This window comes from Clarias gariepinus, chromosome 22 (genome assembly GCF_024256425.1).
Source record: "Clarias gariepinus isolate MV-2021 ecotype Netherlands chromosome 22, CGAR_prim_01v2, whole genome shotgun sequence".
In the NCBI taxonomy this organism is placed as follows: domain Eukaryota; kingdom Metazoa; phylum Chordata; class Actinopteri; order Siluriformes; family Clariidae; genus Clarias; species Clarias gariepinus.
The window spans coordinates 12172942-12191582 of record NC_071121.1 but is presented as its reverse complement, the minus strand read 5'-3'; the positions used below and the strand labels follow the sequence as shown (position 1 = coordinate 12191582).

Below are 18641 nucleotides of genomic sequence, written 5' to 3'. Positions count from 1 at the left end.
TATAAGGCTATTCTCTCCTTCTTTCTTTTTTCTCTCTTTTTGATAATTATAAATAAAGGCAGTTTGAGCAAATTGAAAATGATTACAAACACTTGGCTATTCACAACCCTCTATATGGTCTAAAAGGTCTATTAGACATGTCAACTTTTCCAGAGCATGTTCATTGGAAAAAAATGTGTGCTGAATTATTAAGATAATATAAGAGATGTATTGTTCATACATTGTAACAGGAACAGTGTGTCATTTACTCTTAAACACATGGCCAATCTGTCACCCTGAATGGTGTAACATGCACGGTGATGGGAAGTAGGGAGTTGATATGTAATGTGCGCCAATAAGGCACAGGCTGTCTGCTCGGGCTTCGGTGGAGGCCTTCTAAAGCCTCCACTGCCTGCGGAGCTAATGCACAGCTGCTCCCTGAGGAAGTAGCATCTCCCTTCCAAGCCTTCAACTCTGAATTATAAATACCCAACTCAGCGGAAACTTTGCTCCACCACACAGGCCACACCTTACAAATGTGTCTGATGCAGTGAAATGTGGTGAAAGATGGCCTCTGTGTGTGTATGCAGAGCCAGGAGGTTGATATGACTGAAGCGTAGGCTGTCACTACAGGATAGCACACTGGTAAATGCAGCTGTTTGTAAGAATACAGCAGGGCCAACTCCATCCATGATTAGACTGGCAGTTGCAATATTCACAATTTTTTCTAAATTTAATATCAAGAGTTGATTAAATTTCCTGTTAGAGAATGACATCAGAACATGCTCTTTTTTGTATGTTTGAGCTATGATTCATTTAAGAACATTTGCACAACTGCTTTATACGTGTGTCTTTGTATTTGCACATTTGTATACAATTCCTACAGGACACTCTTAAGCGGATACAAGCTTCCTCTTTGGCCCAAAGGCCCTCTTGCATTAGACCCATCAACTGTGATCCCTGTGGGTGTATGAATTTGCATATTTTAAAATTGCTTAGGGTCAGCTTCTCTCATGGTAGAAAGCCAGAGCCAGAGGGCACATACGCAAGTTCTGATGGGAGTCAGTTCTAATACTAAAGAAAAACTACTTTTTACTGAAACACAAATGTTGTTTTTAAGTAGATTTTTGAAGTAGCCTGTGTGGTTAAGTACACCCAATTAACATTTGCTTTTATATTTATATATGTTTGGCACAATATTTGTTAATAAATACATTTTCAGAAGTGTCAAATTATTGGGCTAGATCAAGCAAAGTAATGTCTTGAGTGCTGATGTCAACTTTGTGGAAGAAAATATGGTCAGAAAAAAACATTAACGGAGATCACTTAAACACCAAAATGAGGCCAGGGCTTCAGTTTGCTAGGGAGAATAAAGATGGGAATTTGGAGCAATGGAAAAGGTCATGTGGTCTAATGAGTTCAGCTTGTCCCTATTACAGAGCGATGGGTGTGTTAGGGAAAGAAGGGAAGTGCGTGAAATGATACACACATTATGCATAGTGACCACTGTACTGGGTATGTATGATCTGGGGTTGCTTCAGTTGGTCCTGGACATTAGGTGACTATAAAGTGAAGTCAGCTGATGATCTGAATGTACTGAATGACCTGGTTATCATATCAGTGAAGTTATTCTTTCCTGGGCACAGGAATATCCCAGGACTCACATTGTGAAAACGTGGTTCTGGGAGCATGAGGAATCATTTCCACACATGAACCACCACATTATGTGCTCTAATCAAAGCTAAAGGTAAAATCTTACTGTGCTACTTTTTTCAGTATATATTACCAAAGCCCAGAACCTTTAGCTGGATATTCTATACAGTTATATGCCTTCTAAACTACTTTCGCAATGTTTTGTCAAGCTTTGAGCCATCCTCTATATAATTTACAAAATAACTTAAAGTAACAACAGTTTAGTTATATTAACCTTTTGCGGCCAACATGTTGCAACTGACAAAATAATTTTTATTATTAGCTAGATTCCTATTGAGAATGTTTTCAAATTAGTTTGCTTAACCATTTTTTAATAAGCAAACAAATAAGACATGTTAAATTTACAGTCCTGTGTAGAAGTATTTATCCACTACTTATTTCTTTATATTATGCTTTCAAAAAGACCAGACTTTCTTGTATTTTAATGTAGTTTTGAGAAATTGTTCTACAGGCTTTCTTAAAAAACTTTATGGTTCATCTAACTTAAGGCATGAACCAGTGATAAACAGGTGTTCCCTTTTCTTTAAATGAATCTACAAAATTTAAATTACATTTTAAAAATGGAGAAATGAGGGGTGGCTTAAGAGCTTTGCACAGTGCTATATACAGTATTTGTAAGAATAGTGGACACATTAGAGAACATGCACAGAACACTTACAGAAACTCCATATCCATGTGAGTCAAAGCCACTGAGTCAATATGCTCCCCGTCATGCTGTATAATTACACAAACAGCAAAGATATATTACAATATCTACATTTTATACAGTATCTCACAAAAGTGAGTACACCCCTCTTATTTCACCGACCACTATTATATGTTCTCAAGGGACAATGCTATTAAAAAATTAAAATTGGATATACTTTAGAGTAGTCAATGTGCAGCTTGTATAGCAGTACAGATTTACTGTCATCTAACAATACCTTGCACATAAATGAGTACACTCAAAGTGAGTATCTTAAAATTGTGTCCAAACTGTGAATATTTTGTGCGAGCACCATTGTTATCTAGCATTGCCTTAATCCTGCTGGGCATGGAATACACCACAGCTGCACATGTTGTTACCGGGATCCTCATCCACTCCTCCGTCATGATATCCCGGATCTGCTGGATGTTCGACACATGGCTCCTCTCCACCTTTCATTTAAAAATGAGGGTTCAGGTCTGGAGACATACTTGGCCACTGACAAACACATGAACATGATGAAAAGGACATGTGACTTTACATGGTTAAAGATGTACAGCTGTTATCATTTAAGGTGTACTCACTTTTGTTGCCAGCTATTTTGACAATAATGCCTGTATGTTGAGTTACTGTATTTTCAGAGGAATGTAAATCTATACTGTTATACAAGCTGCACATTTACTACTCTAAAATATATCTATATTATTGTCCTTTAAGAAGATATACTAAAATGTTTGCTGAAATTAGAGGGATGTACTCACTTTTGTAAGTGGGTGTACATGTCCACTACATGACTCCAATACCATTTAATATGCAACATGTAAGCGACTCAAACTATTAAATGATATGAATAATGATTAGCTTACTTTTTAAGAAAGCTATTTGAGGTATAACCAGTAGACGAGCTAAAAGGACACCTTCCATCATTAGCTAGTTTCGGGTTAATTAGCTTAACAGAGCATCCCTTTATTTCTCAAGATTGATGTCATTAATATCACACATGACCTTTTTAAGTCAAATTCATCCACAGGCTGATAAGGTGAATCTGTAAATGTCTATTCTCAAAATAAGAGAAAGCACATGGGGTTCTTGATGGACAGTGGTTAATGAAAGTGTTTCATGCCCTCTTTTTAAAACAGTAATAACCTATGGAAAGAAAAATCATGCACCTACCTCCAGTACTTAGACGGACCCCTGTAGTTCTAGTAAGCATAGGGAAATTGTTGATGCACCTGTCTCATCAGTCACAGCATACTAAACAGAAGCTGATATCCCAGGCAGGAACATTTAAGGAACTAATCCAATTTCGTCAAATCAATTTCGTCTTTGCTTGATTGAGAAAATAATTTGTTTTAAACTGTGCAGTCTTTTTAGAGCACCTTTTCCGGGAGGGAAAGAGCTTCTAGAGCATTAACTTTGTTGGGCTCTACATGAAAGAAGGTGTTGAACCTTTGAAGACTGTGTGCCATTGTTTGTAGCCATAATTTGTTTCTATTGCAACATTTAATGTTATACAACTGATCTGATGTGCTCACCGTCCAATAAGTGGTATTCTTGTCATTATCATAAAATAAGTGACATTACATTTCCAGCACTCACCCTTCAGACACATGCTCTTGATCAGGAGGCTTTGTTCCTCCTTACTACTCTAATATGGGCTACTGATACTGATATGCTTACCAAAATGTCCTACATACAGCACCACATACAGTAGATTCTCCATGTAGGCCATGTAGGCTTTGCACATTTTCACCAGGAGGTTGTTTTGTACTGAGGACACAAGGAACATGGATATGGTATAGTGTTTCATCTGGAGAAACCACTTGCATTTCAACATAAGCACAAGACCAGTAGTCACATGTTCATAGTCTGCCTGCATATGATTCGTCATATCAGCCAGAACACATGCCAAGAAGCCTGCATGAGGGTGATCTGGGTAAAACCAAAACTGATGTAGTTTTATACTGTGTGTAGTGACTGAGCTGGTAGGTCATCGTCAGGATGTGTGGGGCCACTAAGCTATGTAAAGAATGTACCAAAGCTACAAGATCTCAGCTGTAGTATCACTGATTTTAGCTGATTTCATGTCTGCTGTCAAATTGGACTTTTGTCTAGAGGGCATTTCAGACTGCATTTTGGGCCTCTTGCAAGGCTTACTGGGCCTGGATGTTTACAAACAACATGCTTGGACTGATGAGCCTGGACTACATTCAGCTTTGTAAAAGGATTCAAATCTTTCAGTCAAAGTGAAGAAGATGTCTGAATCGGATACCGTGAGTGCCTTTAGGATTTTCAATATGGAGACGGGGTCAGTGAGTTCAGAGAGAAGGCATTTAAACCCCTGGAGTGAATGTGCAAAATACAAATATCAGATAGTGCAAAATAGACCAGTAGAGCATGCAATGAATAAAAACTGATTTGAGGTTGGTTGACGGTATGGAGCTCAGTAATCTTTTAAAATAAAAATCAGAAAAGAGGACACACTCACCAAAGTAGAATGGAAATAAGAGAGGTCTAAACACAGCTGTGGATGACAGAACACCTGTAGCTCTGACAATAGACAGCCTGCTATGTGTATAGATCTAAACCATGTTTGTGTACATACAGTTACTGTATGCAAACAAGAAGAAAACAAACAGAATGATAATTTTATGACCTTAGTATATCTTGCAAATACTGTCATGCATTGCTACATGATTTTAATAAAATATATTACAGCACACACACACACACATTAATGCATACAGAAATAAGAGGTTATTTTGGTGATGTCCTACCTACCAGCTGTGCTGGAAGAAAGTATGTAAAAGAATATGGAAATTAGAGCTGCTGGTGGTGCTGTCAAGACTGTGCAACAATATCTCCACAGTATTATTATATACTGTAGTCACTGAGTGCTGATGCAGTCACACATTGTACTTACTTTATACCATACTGTATGTGGTGGTTCTGCAATGTCTTGGAAAGCTTCAAATCAGCAACCATAATAACAAAAAACATTTTTTACATGTGTAATTGCCTTTAATATCCCATGGGAAGTATTTATGTATATAGTACTTTTAACAGTAGACAAATATCTAACAAAGGAAATGAAGCTGTCATGATTTCCGAACCACGATGTCTGCTTGATTAAAAAAAAAATTTAATGGTTCTCCGATGGACAAATGACATACTGTTTAGGATGACATAACTGACGTAACATTATGTATGTGCATGTAAACTATGGTGGCACAATGGCATAGTGGTTAGCACCTCCAGGGTCCAGGGTTATTGTTAGTTTGTATTTTTTTCTCTGAACTTCCTGTGCATGTTCTCCCTGCGCTTGGCGGGTTTCCTCAAGGTACTCCGGTTTCCTCCAACAGTCCCAATACATGCAGGTTAGGTTAAGTTCCCAAATTGCACGTACTGTGTGAATGTTGACCAGAGGTCCCACCACAGTCATAAAATTAAAATAAACACAATGGTAATCACCAGTGGCCTCCACTGTCCCTAGTTGGGTTACACAGATTCCTAAATGGATGGATATACAGGTCCATCCTAATAAAGTAGAATATCATTGAAAAGTCTATTTATTTAAATTTTAATTCAAAAAGTAAAACTCATATATTATAAAGATTACCCACAGACCTCTATATTTCAATTGTTTATTATTATTATTATTATTATTATTATTTTTGATTATCGCTTACTAAGGAAAACCCAAATTCATAAAATTTACATTTTTGTTTTGTAATGTACAGTTCACATAACCGGAATTAATCCTGAAGACTAATTCATGAAAATGTATCGAAATCTTTTAATCTGCATTATGGGAACTCTACTTCAAATAAGTTTTGATACCACTTCTCTGTTTTTGCAGAATCTGTTACTGCTTAGTGACATCTCTTTCTTTTCAACTTTGTGTCAACCATAATTCTTCCTCAAATGGTATATCAAGTCATAATTCTAGCCATGTCATTAGGTATGCCTTTCAGAAACTTCAGGACATATTTGTGAAAATGTTGCATATGCAATTATTAATTATTAATGCTCTGATCTAGGGGGGATTTGCCATGTTATGCAAATTATTGTAACTAAATAAACATTTAAATTTGCACATTCAGTGTGTACAATTATTATACATTTAAGGTGATTTTACACCTCTCCTGTTATATTGAACTTCCAGCCTCTTAACACCCAATATGACTGCAAATCAATCCCTGATATTTGATATCACTTAAATGAGAATAGATTCTCTTTTGAGTCTGGTTCCTCTAAAGGTTTCTTCCAATTGTTATCTCGGGTAGTTTTTTTCTTTTCCACTGATTCCCTTGGTTTGATCATCAGGGAGAATCTAATAATTATGATTTATAATTTATGGATTATGTAAAAAAAAATTATTCTATGAACCTGGTTTGCAACACTGACCATTTTTAAAAACGTTATATAAATAAAGTTGAATTAAATTGAATTTTAGGTAAATTACAAGCCGAACACAGCATGCATTTAAAAAAGCAGCCAGCACTGTCCTCTTACACGTCCAGGATCCAGATTCCCGCCTTGGGTCTGTATGCATGGAGTTTGCCTGCTTTTCCATGCTTGGTGGGTTTCCTCTGGGTACTCCAGTTTCCTCCCACAGTCCAAAGACATGCAAATTACGCTAAGTGGTATTCTCAAATTGTCCATATTCTGTGAATGAGTGAGTGTGTGTCCGTCCTGTGAGAAATTGGCACCCCATCCAGGGTGTACCACGCCTCCTGCCCTAAGTCTCCTGGGATAGGCTTCGGGCCTTCCTGCAACCCTGTATACAGGATAAAGCAGTATATGCGAGTAAGTTAAAAAAAAAATAAAAAAAGCATATAGAAGCCTATAGGAATCTAACCCTAACCCTGGGAAGAGTTCTTGATTTGCTAACCTTTAGAAATAATACAATAATTGCACATCACGACGACATTAACTTCCATTGCGACTGAAGTGTATAATAAAGGGCAACCAATCTATTCTCATGTCTTTGAACTGAGGGAGAAGAGGCGTGCTCTAGCTCATTGACGTGATCTTACAGTCAGATCGCGAAGTGGGCGTGGTTTTAAGGATGACACGGAGGCTGGAGCGTGGGCGGGGCTAGAATGATAGAGAGAGAAAGAGAGAGAGAGAGAAAGCGAGAGAGAGAGACAAATACAGCGCCCCCCTCTCTTTTCCCGCCCTCTCCATCCGCGCGCACAGCAGCAGCCCGCGTGGATGCTGCGTCTGGGCTCCTCAGCGCGCAGCTCAGCGAGGGGGGGCTCTCATCCCATCGCATCTAAATCCCAAATATCGCCTCTTTTGATTTACACTTTCAAGAAGACCAACGGCGTATGTTTCTATCATCAGTAAACAAACAATCTCTGTCTTTTTGGTACATGGTGTTCGGCGCAGCCATCCTAACACGATGTCCTCATCATTCGTATTTTCCTCTGCGGAACCTCAGCCTAAGCAGGCAACGGCTGCACTATTTTAGGATCCAAATTGCCATCAACAGTAAAATACCCGACAGAAATCATTTGGTATAGAGGAGCTCGCGGCAGCAAGCAGTAGGTGATTGTAATTTCCATCGATTCGTATATTTTTCATTATTTCTCTGGGCGAGAAATCGGGAATCTCCTTTGCCCACCAAGCCGCGTCGATGTCCTTGGAGCATGGCCTGGTGAGTCGAAGCGTTTGGCATTTACACCAAACCCGAAGGTGTCGAATGGTTGCTGTGTATTCATGACAGTTTTATCATTGCGCGTCGATTCGAATGCCTTTACCTCAACATTTTCCTTTACAGATCTATCTAAAAACGGTCACCTTTCCTTGGAATAAGCCATAGCTGCCAAGCTCGTAAAAGTGCTGCAGTGGAGCGCGCATCCAGCGCACAAAATACTGCTCTCTGTCAAATGTGCTGCATTATTAATGATGGATATTATTATTATCCAGCAAAGACAAACTGTGGCCATTTGTCCTTCTAAACAGATAGCTTATTCTTTGAGGGCTGATTTTTAACAGTAATCATACTTATTAATGATTGTAATTGTATTTATCCTCTGCATGGTTGTGTAATGCCATGTTTACAAAGTGGCGCTTCTGTATAGCCTATAGCTCTAGGCACTGCGTGTCACCTGCGTGTGCACCACGTATTTGCTTTTGTATGGCTTTTATGCGGATTAGGGGAATGATATGGAGGCTGAGCAGGGGGGAGGAGATGCGAGCGGAACCGGTACTCACACACCGGTAACCTTGCGGAGGGGGCACTGCGCCTGTGCCGGACGCTATTGCGCGCGTGCACACATGTACATAGAGACACACACGCACACACACACGGCTCCGGTCTCTTCGGCAATTCGCTCACATCATTGGTTCACAACATTTCTGTGTTGCCCAACATGTTTATTGCGATCCACAGGCTATTTTTGAGTGTCGCGGTGGAGGAGAAGTAAGTGGTGTAATCTGGCAGAGCGCTTTTAATGTAAAACGCGATGAAGCGCTCGTCCTCTGAAGGTGACCAGTAGAGGTCATTTTATTTTCCAAAAGCCCTGCGACGCATCGGTGAGGTAAAAACAGGCGCGTGGCGGTGCAGGAACTACAGACCGCCGCATTAACTTCAGCGTCCCGAAGTGAGCGCTTCGCTGCGCCTTCATCTTCCGGAAAGCTCGAGGACTTTTGTCTTCCCTCTCCATCACTGCAAGATGTGTGTGCGCTCGTGTTTGTATGTGTGCGCGTGTGCGTATTGGGTGTGGGGACGAAGCGCGGCAGAAGGGGCGGGGTGGTGGGTGAGCCGTTTTGACGACTGCGTATCGAGCCCATGCAAGTCTGTTATTTGGCTCTGATTGGTCCTCTTAATATGATCGTCAGGTGTGAGTCCTGTTGCTATTGGTTCATATCGCTTTAGATGAATTTAGGAGGCTAGATTAGGACATAAGAGGTTTTAAGCATTTAAAAAATTATTTTTACTTACTATTACTTTAAAAAAATAATTTATACAGTAGGTCTTCATCTTGACTGAATTTAAGATTCAGCAATCCCTCTTATTCATATAAGGCAGTTTCCACCATGTTTGTAAATTCATGCAGCTATGCGATGGCATTAGTGCATTTAATTAATCAGAAAAACAAAACAGCATCTAATACCCTAAAGGTTTCTTCAGTTTGACCCGTGAAAAATTCACGAAGATCTACATGTACAACATTGAATCTCATAATGCTTTCCTTTCAGGAATGATAGACTTCCTTTTCATAGTTATAACTCTTAAGCCTCCAAATAACCCTTTTAGGCATTTGTGAGAACACAAGTACATAGTATGCATGAGCAGAGTTGCATCCAGATCACAACCTTTAAAGTCTATGTTGCTTATTTTAGACCTTTTTATTTATGAGTCATGAAGCATGCTCTTATTTGGATGTAAGCTCCATATTTGTCTCTACCATACTGTTTAAAAAAGTGTGGCTGCCCTAGTTCACTGTCTGGGTTGCCCTAGTTTGAGTGCTTTTGATGCAGAGATTGATTAGGGAAACCAGTGTGTTACTTGTATGCTGATAAATAATTGTTTGAATTTGGTGTAGTTAATTTGATTTACAAAGTATTACCTTGCATCATTATAATGAGGACCTGCCATTTAGAAGTCCCTCTAATGAATCATACATATGCTGAGTGGGTTTGACTGGAGCAAAATGATTCAGACATTGTTTTTGAGAGAGGGTTGATCATTTTTAGTGGCAGTTTAATGTCGGTGTGGTCAGTGCAATACTCCAAACATTGTAATCCCCAGTTGATTTGAATAGTGATTTTGGTAGTAATTTTATTCTAGTGACACGGTTAGTGGAATATTTCTAGTAGATCATAGAGTTATAATGTTTAACCAAATATTTAATTACAAAATTTAGCATGTGTCAAAGCTTCAAACCCAAAGCCACGTACATGTAATCTCACACAGTTTGAGTGGTTTAACAGATGAATATAGAATTACAGTTCATTAATCATGATTATATCAAGCCATTGGACCTGAATGCTGCAGCAACGTTGGGTGTGACTTTTGCTGTCATTATATTCAATCAGATGAAAATAACATTCAGTTTGGAGGTTCAATATCCATGCTTACTCCTGACAGTCTAAGGAACAAAAGTACTATACCTAATCCAAGCTAGACTTTTTTTTTTTGATGAAAAGCTTATTTTGTAGACTCACACACCAGTTTAGTTCATGTATTCACTGCTTGTGCCTTGTTTAAAACCATAATTACAACTGCTGTGAGAATAGCTGAAAGAAAGTGGCATGTAGCGAGCTAAGGAGACGAGATGGGCTAATAGAGTACCCAGTGGGAGAAATGGGATACTGAAAGAGAGCCTAGGTAGAGTGCACTTATGCTTGGTGTAAGAATAAGGTAATGTCTGTTTGACAGCACTTTGATTAATGCACAGTGTTAGTCGAGAAAGGGATATTCATCGGAACATTTAGGTGTATATTAAAAAAAAGATAAAAACTCTCAAAATAGATAAGTGTATGCTGTCTTTATTGTAGGCTAGAAACAAGTGATAATATGGTCATTATTTTGAGTTATAGTTTGTCATTACACAGTCATGTCTAAAAGTTAGTGCCCCCCTTTAATTCTATATTTTTTTTGTGTAAAAGCATAATTAAAATCTTCTGGGAGTAGCATGTCTTAGTATTTAGTTATTTAAAAACTTTTTTACTGTGCCATTATTTATTTAACAAAAATAAATAATTTAAAAAATATGCAATACTCAGAACTTGCCTGATTCAATAGTCTGTAGATTCATCTTTAGAAGCTATAACTAGAGGTAATAATTTCCTGTACAACTTTATCAGTTTTTCTAGTTGTTTTGGTCCATTCTTCTTTACATCTTTGCGTCAGTTTATTGAGGTTTTTGGGCATTCGCTTATGCCCATCTCTGTTAAGTTCCTGCCACAGCATTTCAGTTGGGTTAAGGTATGGACATTGACTAGGTCATTTTTATTTTTTAAGCCATTCTGTTGTAGATTTACTGGTGTGCTTTAGATCATTGTCCTGTTGCGTGACCGCAATTTGACCAAGCTTTAGCTGAAGGACAGATGGCATGACATTTGACTCTAGAATACTCTATTATACAAAGGATTTCATGGTCAACTAAATGACTGAAAGGCAAAACAAGCCCAAATCATCACCCCTCCAACACTGTGCTTGACAGTGGTTATGAAGTATTTCTCCTGAAATGCTATTTGGTTTTTCCCCAAACATGATGTGTGGCATTAAGGCCAAATCTGTCCATAGTGTTATGTTTGGGTTATGTTCAGATCTTTTTGTATGTTTTAAGACATATTGTTTAAGACAACAACCCTGACAAACAAACTGTACCGGTTCAGTCTTTTTCTAATTGTGCTGTCATGGACTTTAACATTTTAAGTGAGGTCTGTAGGGTCTGAGGCTTTTAGGATTTCTCTAAACATTGCACCGGGCATTGATTTTGGGATGAATCTGCTGAAAGTACATCCTGGGAAGATTTGTGAATAATCTTTCTCACTGTAGAATGTTGAACCCAAATTGTTTAAAAATGGTTTTATAACCCTTTCCAGAATAATTTGCAATAACAATTGCATCTCTTAAATAATTGCTTATGTATTTCCCTCTTGGCATTAACACATAACTGATTGCTCCAGACCAGCAAACATCCAAACCGTCTGCTTTTATACGTAGATGTCTGCGCACCTGCTGATGATCAATTAATCAAGGGCTGATGATTAGCAGCACCTGACTGCAACTTACCATCTTAAATCCTTTGGAAGTGGTAAGAGGTACTTAGTATTGCCTGCATGTTTTTGTTTTTGCTTTTTGGCTTCATTTGTGTTAAATAAATAATGGCATGATGAAAATTATTATATGCTGCTCTTCGTCTGAGGCTGTATTTACCTAATACTGTGTATTGCTATTATCACATGGTTTTTACACACACACTCACAAAAAAGAGGGGGGCACTAACCCTTACACATGACTGTATATACCATTCTAGGCTGATAACAATTCTTTAAATAAATAAAATAACTTAAAAGATTATTTTTGAATGAAATATTACTGAGCCTTTAATATTATATCATCACAGGCAGAACTAATATTAGACAGAAAGCTACAGGCTGCTAGACTGTTGCATAAACCACAGAAGGTGAAAATTAAGTTGAAATCCCTAGCAACGAAGACAAGATTAAGGCTCGTGAGTAAATTTCTTTTTGTTTCTTTGTCCTTTTTTATTTTTATACCACATACAAATTCATGTGGCCGAAAGTTTGTGAACTCATGACTATCATCACACTCATTGTGGGTCTTCACCAACATCTTGGACCACACATTTGTGGAGGATGTCTTCGTTTGATGTAGCATTGCAGTTTCGTGTACATGCCTTATATGGAACTAAGAGACCCAAACATGTTCAAGCATGACAGTGACCTTGTGCCCAAAGCACGCTTCATGAAGACATGGTCAAGGGGCTTGCACAGAGGCCTGATATCATTCCCACTAAATGCCTTTGGGATGAACTGGAATGCTGATTGTGTACCAGTCTCTTAACCCAGCATCAGTGCCTGACCTTACTTCTGCTCTAATGGGCAAATCCCCACAGCCCTCCTTTAAAGTCTAGTTGAAAGTCTTCACAAAAAAGTGAAGGTTATTACAAGGGTAAATTGAACTCTGGAATGAGATGTTTAGAAAGCCCAAACTTGTGTGATAGTCGGTTGTCCACAAACATTTGGTCATGATCTGTATATATGCATGTGTATGGCTTTCTATATGTAGGGTGCTCTTTAATAGTGTTACCGAAAAAACTCAATAAAATGACATATGAGATTTATTCTCTTGGTAATTGTTTATTATTTACATTTAATACCACTTTAGGACACATATTACATATTTTTCAGTAGTCTAGCATGCATAAATCATATAGTTAGTCTCTTTTGTACATCAAACAACATTTATTCAAGAAATTTACAGAACATTTTTTGTAACAGACTGACATTAGGAGTACCTAATAGGGAACATTATACTGTAATTTAAATATTATATACAGTATTGTTTGCTTTTAAATTTGCAAATGCTATAAAAAATAATAATAATCATATTTGAAATGGTCATTATGCAGCCCAATTGACTATGTAATCCTTTACCAAGGCTATAATATGAGAGGAGTGTTCAAGTCAAACTGGGACGTTTGATTATGCAGCATAACAGAACAAAGTCAGGAGAGGAAAAACTACTTTTATTTCTCTGTATAATCCCTAAACTGCTACACTTATCAAGTGTACATTTATTACACTTATTAAGTGTTTAACTTGAGCTTGGATACCATTAAGGCAAAAAGTTTTCTCAGTACACCTGAGCCATGATCAGACTACCTGCTCCACATCTGAAGTGCTAGCCTCCTCTTTTGAGGGCCCAAACATGTGGAAATGGCTTGGAGCGAGGCCAGGACTACGAGCGGATGTAGCAATAACTCCCAGCTAAGATGTGTTAATGTGCAAGTGGTGTTTGTGAATGATAGTGTGTACAGTTCCTATAGACAGATGCGTTTCTTCTGGCGACAAGGCATCTGTTGATTTTCAAGGATCCACTCTTTGAATGTTCATGGGAACAACTGCAGTGGGCTCTAAGCCACCTTAGCCAGGATCATCATCCACGAATGTACAGCCTTCTTCAAAACGCTTGCACCATTCAAATTTTTTACTGTGGTTAAGAGTCTCATCATTACCTTCCTTGAAGTCTTCTTTAAATGTCGGTTTTGTGCCGAGTCAAGTCCCGGTTTGACTTGAACAACCCTTGAATTTACACTGAAATAATTAAATTCATTGTTAGTTGTCCATAATCAGTTATAGAATAATAAACCTCAGCATCTGGGAATATACGGTTACATCGATGTATGATTATTTTGTTGTTGTTTTTTTCACTATATCATACATCGATGTAACCGTATATTCCCAGACGCTAAGGGTGATTACAATTGGAAGCTTTTTGCTGCCCATAGCTTGCATCTGTCATCTTGTACGAGTGTGTGCTGTGTGCTGCTCAGTAAAATCCACAGAATCGCCTCTATGTGTCCCACTGCTTGACAGCGTCTTCATTCTTGTCTACAAGAAATTGCTCTCTTTTTTAAGATTGCCCTCAGCAGGCTTCCTTTGCTGGTTGTTGTCCCTGTAAACCAAAGTGAAGTAGCTCATGTGAACTACGTTGTACTGTATTCCTTTTTTTTTTGAAAATATTATGGACCTGGTATTTTTTGTGTCTTGGCTTATCTTTGCTCTTTTTGCAGAAATAACTTCTATGATGTTTAACCACACACACATTTTAAAAAATGAATAGTCTGTTCTTATTCATTTCTCTCTGCATCATTTTCGTTGTTCCATTTTTTGGAAACAGAGCATCAGGAGGCAGTTTCAGAGCAGGAGGATATTTCATGGTAAAGAAATGCAGACTAACAACGAGTTATAGTCATGAATCTAATTGCAAAATATGCCTTATGTCTTCTTAGATTTCATTTAAGGGAAAAGAACAAAAGCCACCTGAAATCTTGTTTTGTCCACAAGTCAGTTTTGAGCTTTTAGTTGGTCTCTTGGAGCTTTTAGCTTTTTATCTTGAGTAGTCCGTTCACTTGATCAAGATATTTAGCTTATACATGTATATTTTAATTTTACATTATAATTGTGCCAGCAGTAATAACCTTTATCAGGAATCACTACAATCTAGCAGGTTCATTTCAACACAGGGACCGTTACCCTGCAGTCATAGAGATTCATTCACGACATTACTCAACTGTACTGTGCAAAATTACTATGTATTTACTAACCTTTCCACATTTTTATGTGAAATTTAAATTCATTGATTTATTTTTTGCCTATTTTATTTATAATGTACAGCGACAATTTGAAGATGCAAATATTATGACCCAAAGTTTCATAAAACAAAAATTGGTCAATACAAGTACATTTGGCACTTACAAAAACAGCAAGTCTTCCACCATATGTCTTTATCAGGTTTACACAGGGCATCTTGAAAATCATGCCCATTCATCTGGTCCAAAACTGCTTAAGTGCTGTCCGATTGATAGTTCATTGATTATTTTCAAGTCTTGACGCATATTTTCATTTAGCTTGGGGTCTGGGCTTTGACTATGCTATTACAGGACATTCAATTCCATGCAGCTTTGGCAGTATTGAATCTAATTAAATTAAATTGAATATCTTTATTGTCATTACATGCTTAGCATGCTTAGTGTCCTGGCTCTCCACCCCAGTCTAGAGGCTCTTGCATATGTTCTTCTAGGATTGCTCTTTATTTTTATTCGTACACCTTGCCTTCATTTCTGACCTGCTTCATGGAGATGCCAATTTCCCTTTCCAGCAGGACTTGGCACCTTCCCACAGTGCTTTAACTAGCACTAACTGGTTTGCTGATGAAGATATTACTGTGCTTAATTGGTCAGCTAACTCGCCAGACCTGAACCCTAGTAATAAAGTATCAGTACCAGCTAAGCAGTGCCACAGGGTGATTGCCTCCATGCCATGATGCACTGATGCATTAATTTATGCTAAAGGAGCTCCAACCAAATACTGACTGCATAAATGAACATACTTTTTAGAAGTTGGACATTTCTGTATTTTAAATCCCTTTTTGATTGAAATACTGTATTCTAAAATTTTCAGATACTGGATTTTGTATTTTCATGAGCTATAAGCTATAATCTTTACCTAAATTAGGAAGAAAAAAAAACAGCTTGATATATATCACCCATCAAAAGTTAGGACACAACGTCAACTCCTGTGGTCTTTCCGGATTATTATTTCTTCTACATTGTAAAACAATGCTAAAGGCATAAAAAATATGCAATGATCATATTTAAACAGGTAATATATAATATTAACAGGTAATATCGAGATTGTTATTAAGAATTTATGCTCTGTAAAAGCCTATATAACGATTGTAATCTGAGGTTATGTTAATCAGTGATTTCTGAGTTTGGTAAAATAACGACTGACTGTTGTTGCTACTTTATTATCCTATTCCATATTTTTATTTCATAGTTTTGAAAACTGGAATGTTTTGTTCTAGAATGTAAAAAATATTTAAACTAAACATAAAACATTAAATTAGAAGTTGTGCTCCCCCCCACACACACACACACTTTAAAACTTCATATTTGATGTATTCTTTTTCTTCTACGGCTTAAAAGAAATACATAGTACTACTGAATCAGGCTTAATCCAATAACAGATCACTGCAATGCAACATTATTGGCATTTATCAGATAAAATGTCACAGCATAAGAATATTGTTAACACTCAAACTACCACAAGGTGTCTTCTATACATTTGTATGACCGGTTCCACATAGTTTTATGCTTTTATGCCTTACTTCCAATTCAGGCACAGATTTGTTCAAATCTAACCAGTGATATTCAAAACAAAGGCAAATACATATCCACTGGCTGTCCTTTTACAACTAAAATGCTTGTTAAACTAATTTTGCTTGCTGTGAGTGTGTTAGAGTCAGAGTTAGAGTCAGAAATGATTCCAAATCATTTCAAAATCATTTTGATTTTATTTACGTTTACTATAAAATATGTAATTTGAACAAAAATAAATAATTGTCAAAAATGGTAAAAATTGGTATGCTTATGTTAACACCATTTAACATAATTAAGTACATTTACAAACTTAATTTATTAAGGTAAAATAAACATAATACCCAATATGTAAAACTTACATGAGGTTAGAATTTTTAAGGCCAGTTTTTATGTGTATGCTGTTGCCCAGGACTGCATAATGTACATGCTTTTATGGCATGAGATGACTTTTGCAATGAGAAAATCTATTGCAGGCCACACACACGCTCATTCACACACTACAGGCATTTTGGGAAAGCCAGTTAGCCTACAGTAATCCACATGTCTTCATAGCACCAGGAGAAAACACACCAAGCGCGGCAAGAACATGCAAACTCCACATACAAAGACCTGAGGCAGGAATTGAACCTGGACCCTGGAGGTGCAAAGCGACAATGTTAACCACTGAGCCATTAGTTGACTAAATAATTAATGTCATTATACGCCTTTTTTATATTTATTGAATTCTGTTGCTTTTCACAGCTATATTATATATTAGGCAGTAAGTTACATTAATAATAAAGTGGGATACACGATTAACTGAGAAAATTCTAATAGAAAATAACAACAGTGAAAAGCTTTATTACATCTAAACAATGTTTCCTTCAGTGGTTGGTATGTGCATTAGTGCTGTGAGAGGGTTCAGACTCTGTAATTAGAATGAAGTGAGCAGCAGACTGACTCATTCCCCAGCACTTCTCTTCCTTTTTTTAAACACCATTGCTTATGATATTGAATTTGGGCTTCCAGAGAACCAGTCAGCTGTGTCACTTCCTGCAGCTTTTTTTTTTTTTTTTGTCAGATAAAGTCTTCAATTGTTATGTGCTGTTAGTTTAATCACTGTCCTGTTGCGTGATGCACATTTAGAATACGCAATATTGTCTGACAAATAGCTGTGATTTGTTTTTGCTGCTTATTTTATGTACAGTATGGTGCGTGACAATTTATGTAACTCTCCCCCTACATATCATTTTTCTTTCTGTCTCTCTTTCTCACACTTCCTATCTCTCACTTTCCCTTTTAGTTTAAGCGTATTGTGTTTTGCATCAGCAGGAAAAGTTTAATGTGAATAGACCGGGGGCAGCCTGCTATTAGAGCATTATCAACAATATATCACCTAATGGGTCTCTAGCACGCTCCTGGAAAGGTTTTTGAAAACAGATCAATATGAAAACTCAGCATAATCTTTAGCCATCTGCCTCCTGCACACAAAACGCAGCTGCATCACTGTTTAACTGTGGCCCACTGATGGGAACTAGAGCTGCTCTCATAGACTCTGGATAGAATGCCGTTAGCCGATTGACTATTACCTCAAACAGGCACACACACATATTTAAACACACAAACATATCATTATTTGAGGTGTGACTTCTCATCCATATTCATGTGAGTTTCACAATCCCTGATGATCCAGCACTGCACCACTCTTAACCTTCCCCGCTGTCCACGGTTGCGACACTGCAGTGGAGAGGAATTAAAGACAGTGAGAGGAGGCAAGGAGAGGGGAGAGCTAGATAGATGAGATGAGATGAGATGAGATGAGATGAGATGAGGGGCGATGAGAGGGGGTTTTGGGCTGCTAAGGGTGACAGGGTTAGTGAGTCAGCATGATGCAGTGATGACTCTGTCGCTCC

At 37.8% G+C, this 18641-nt stretch overlaps 1 protein-coding gene across 6 annotated transcripts in view; it reads left to right on the top strand.

The window, feature by feature from the left end:
* Positions 1 to 7606: 7606 nt before the first annotated feature.
* Positions 7607 to 18641, top strand: part of atp2b3b (ATPase plasma membrane Ca2+ transporting 3b) — a 42936-nt gene continuing 31901 nt past the window's right edge. For all 6 annotated transcript variants that reach the window (XM_053482146.1, XM_053482145.1, XM_053482151.1 and 3 more), the window contains exon 1: positions 7607 to 8039. The gene's annotated coding sequence lies outside the window, so the exon portion shown is untranslated. The remainder of the gene's footprint in view (positions 8040 to 18641) is intronic.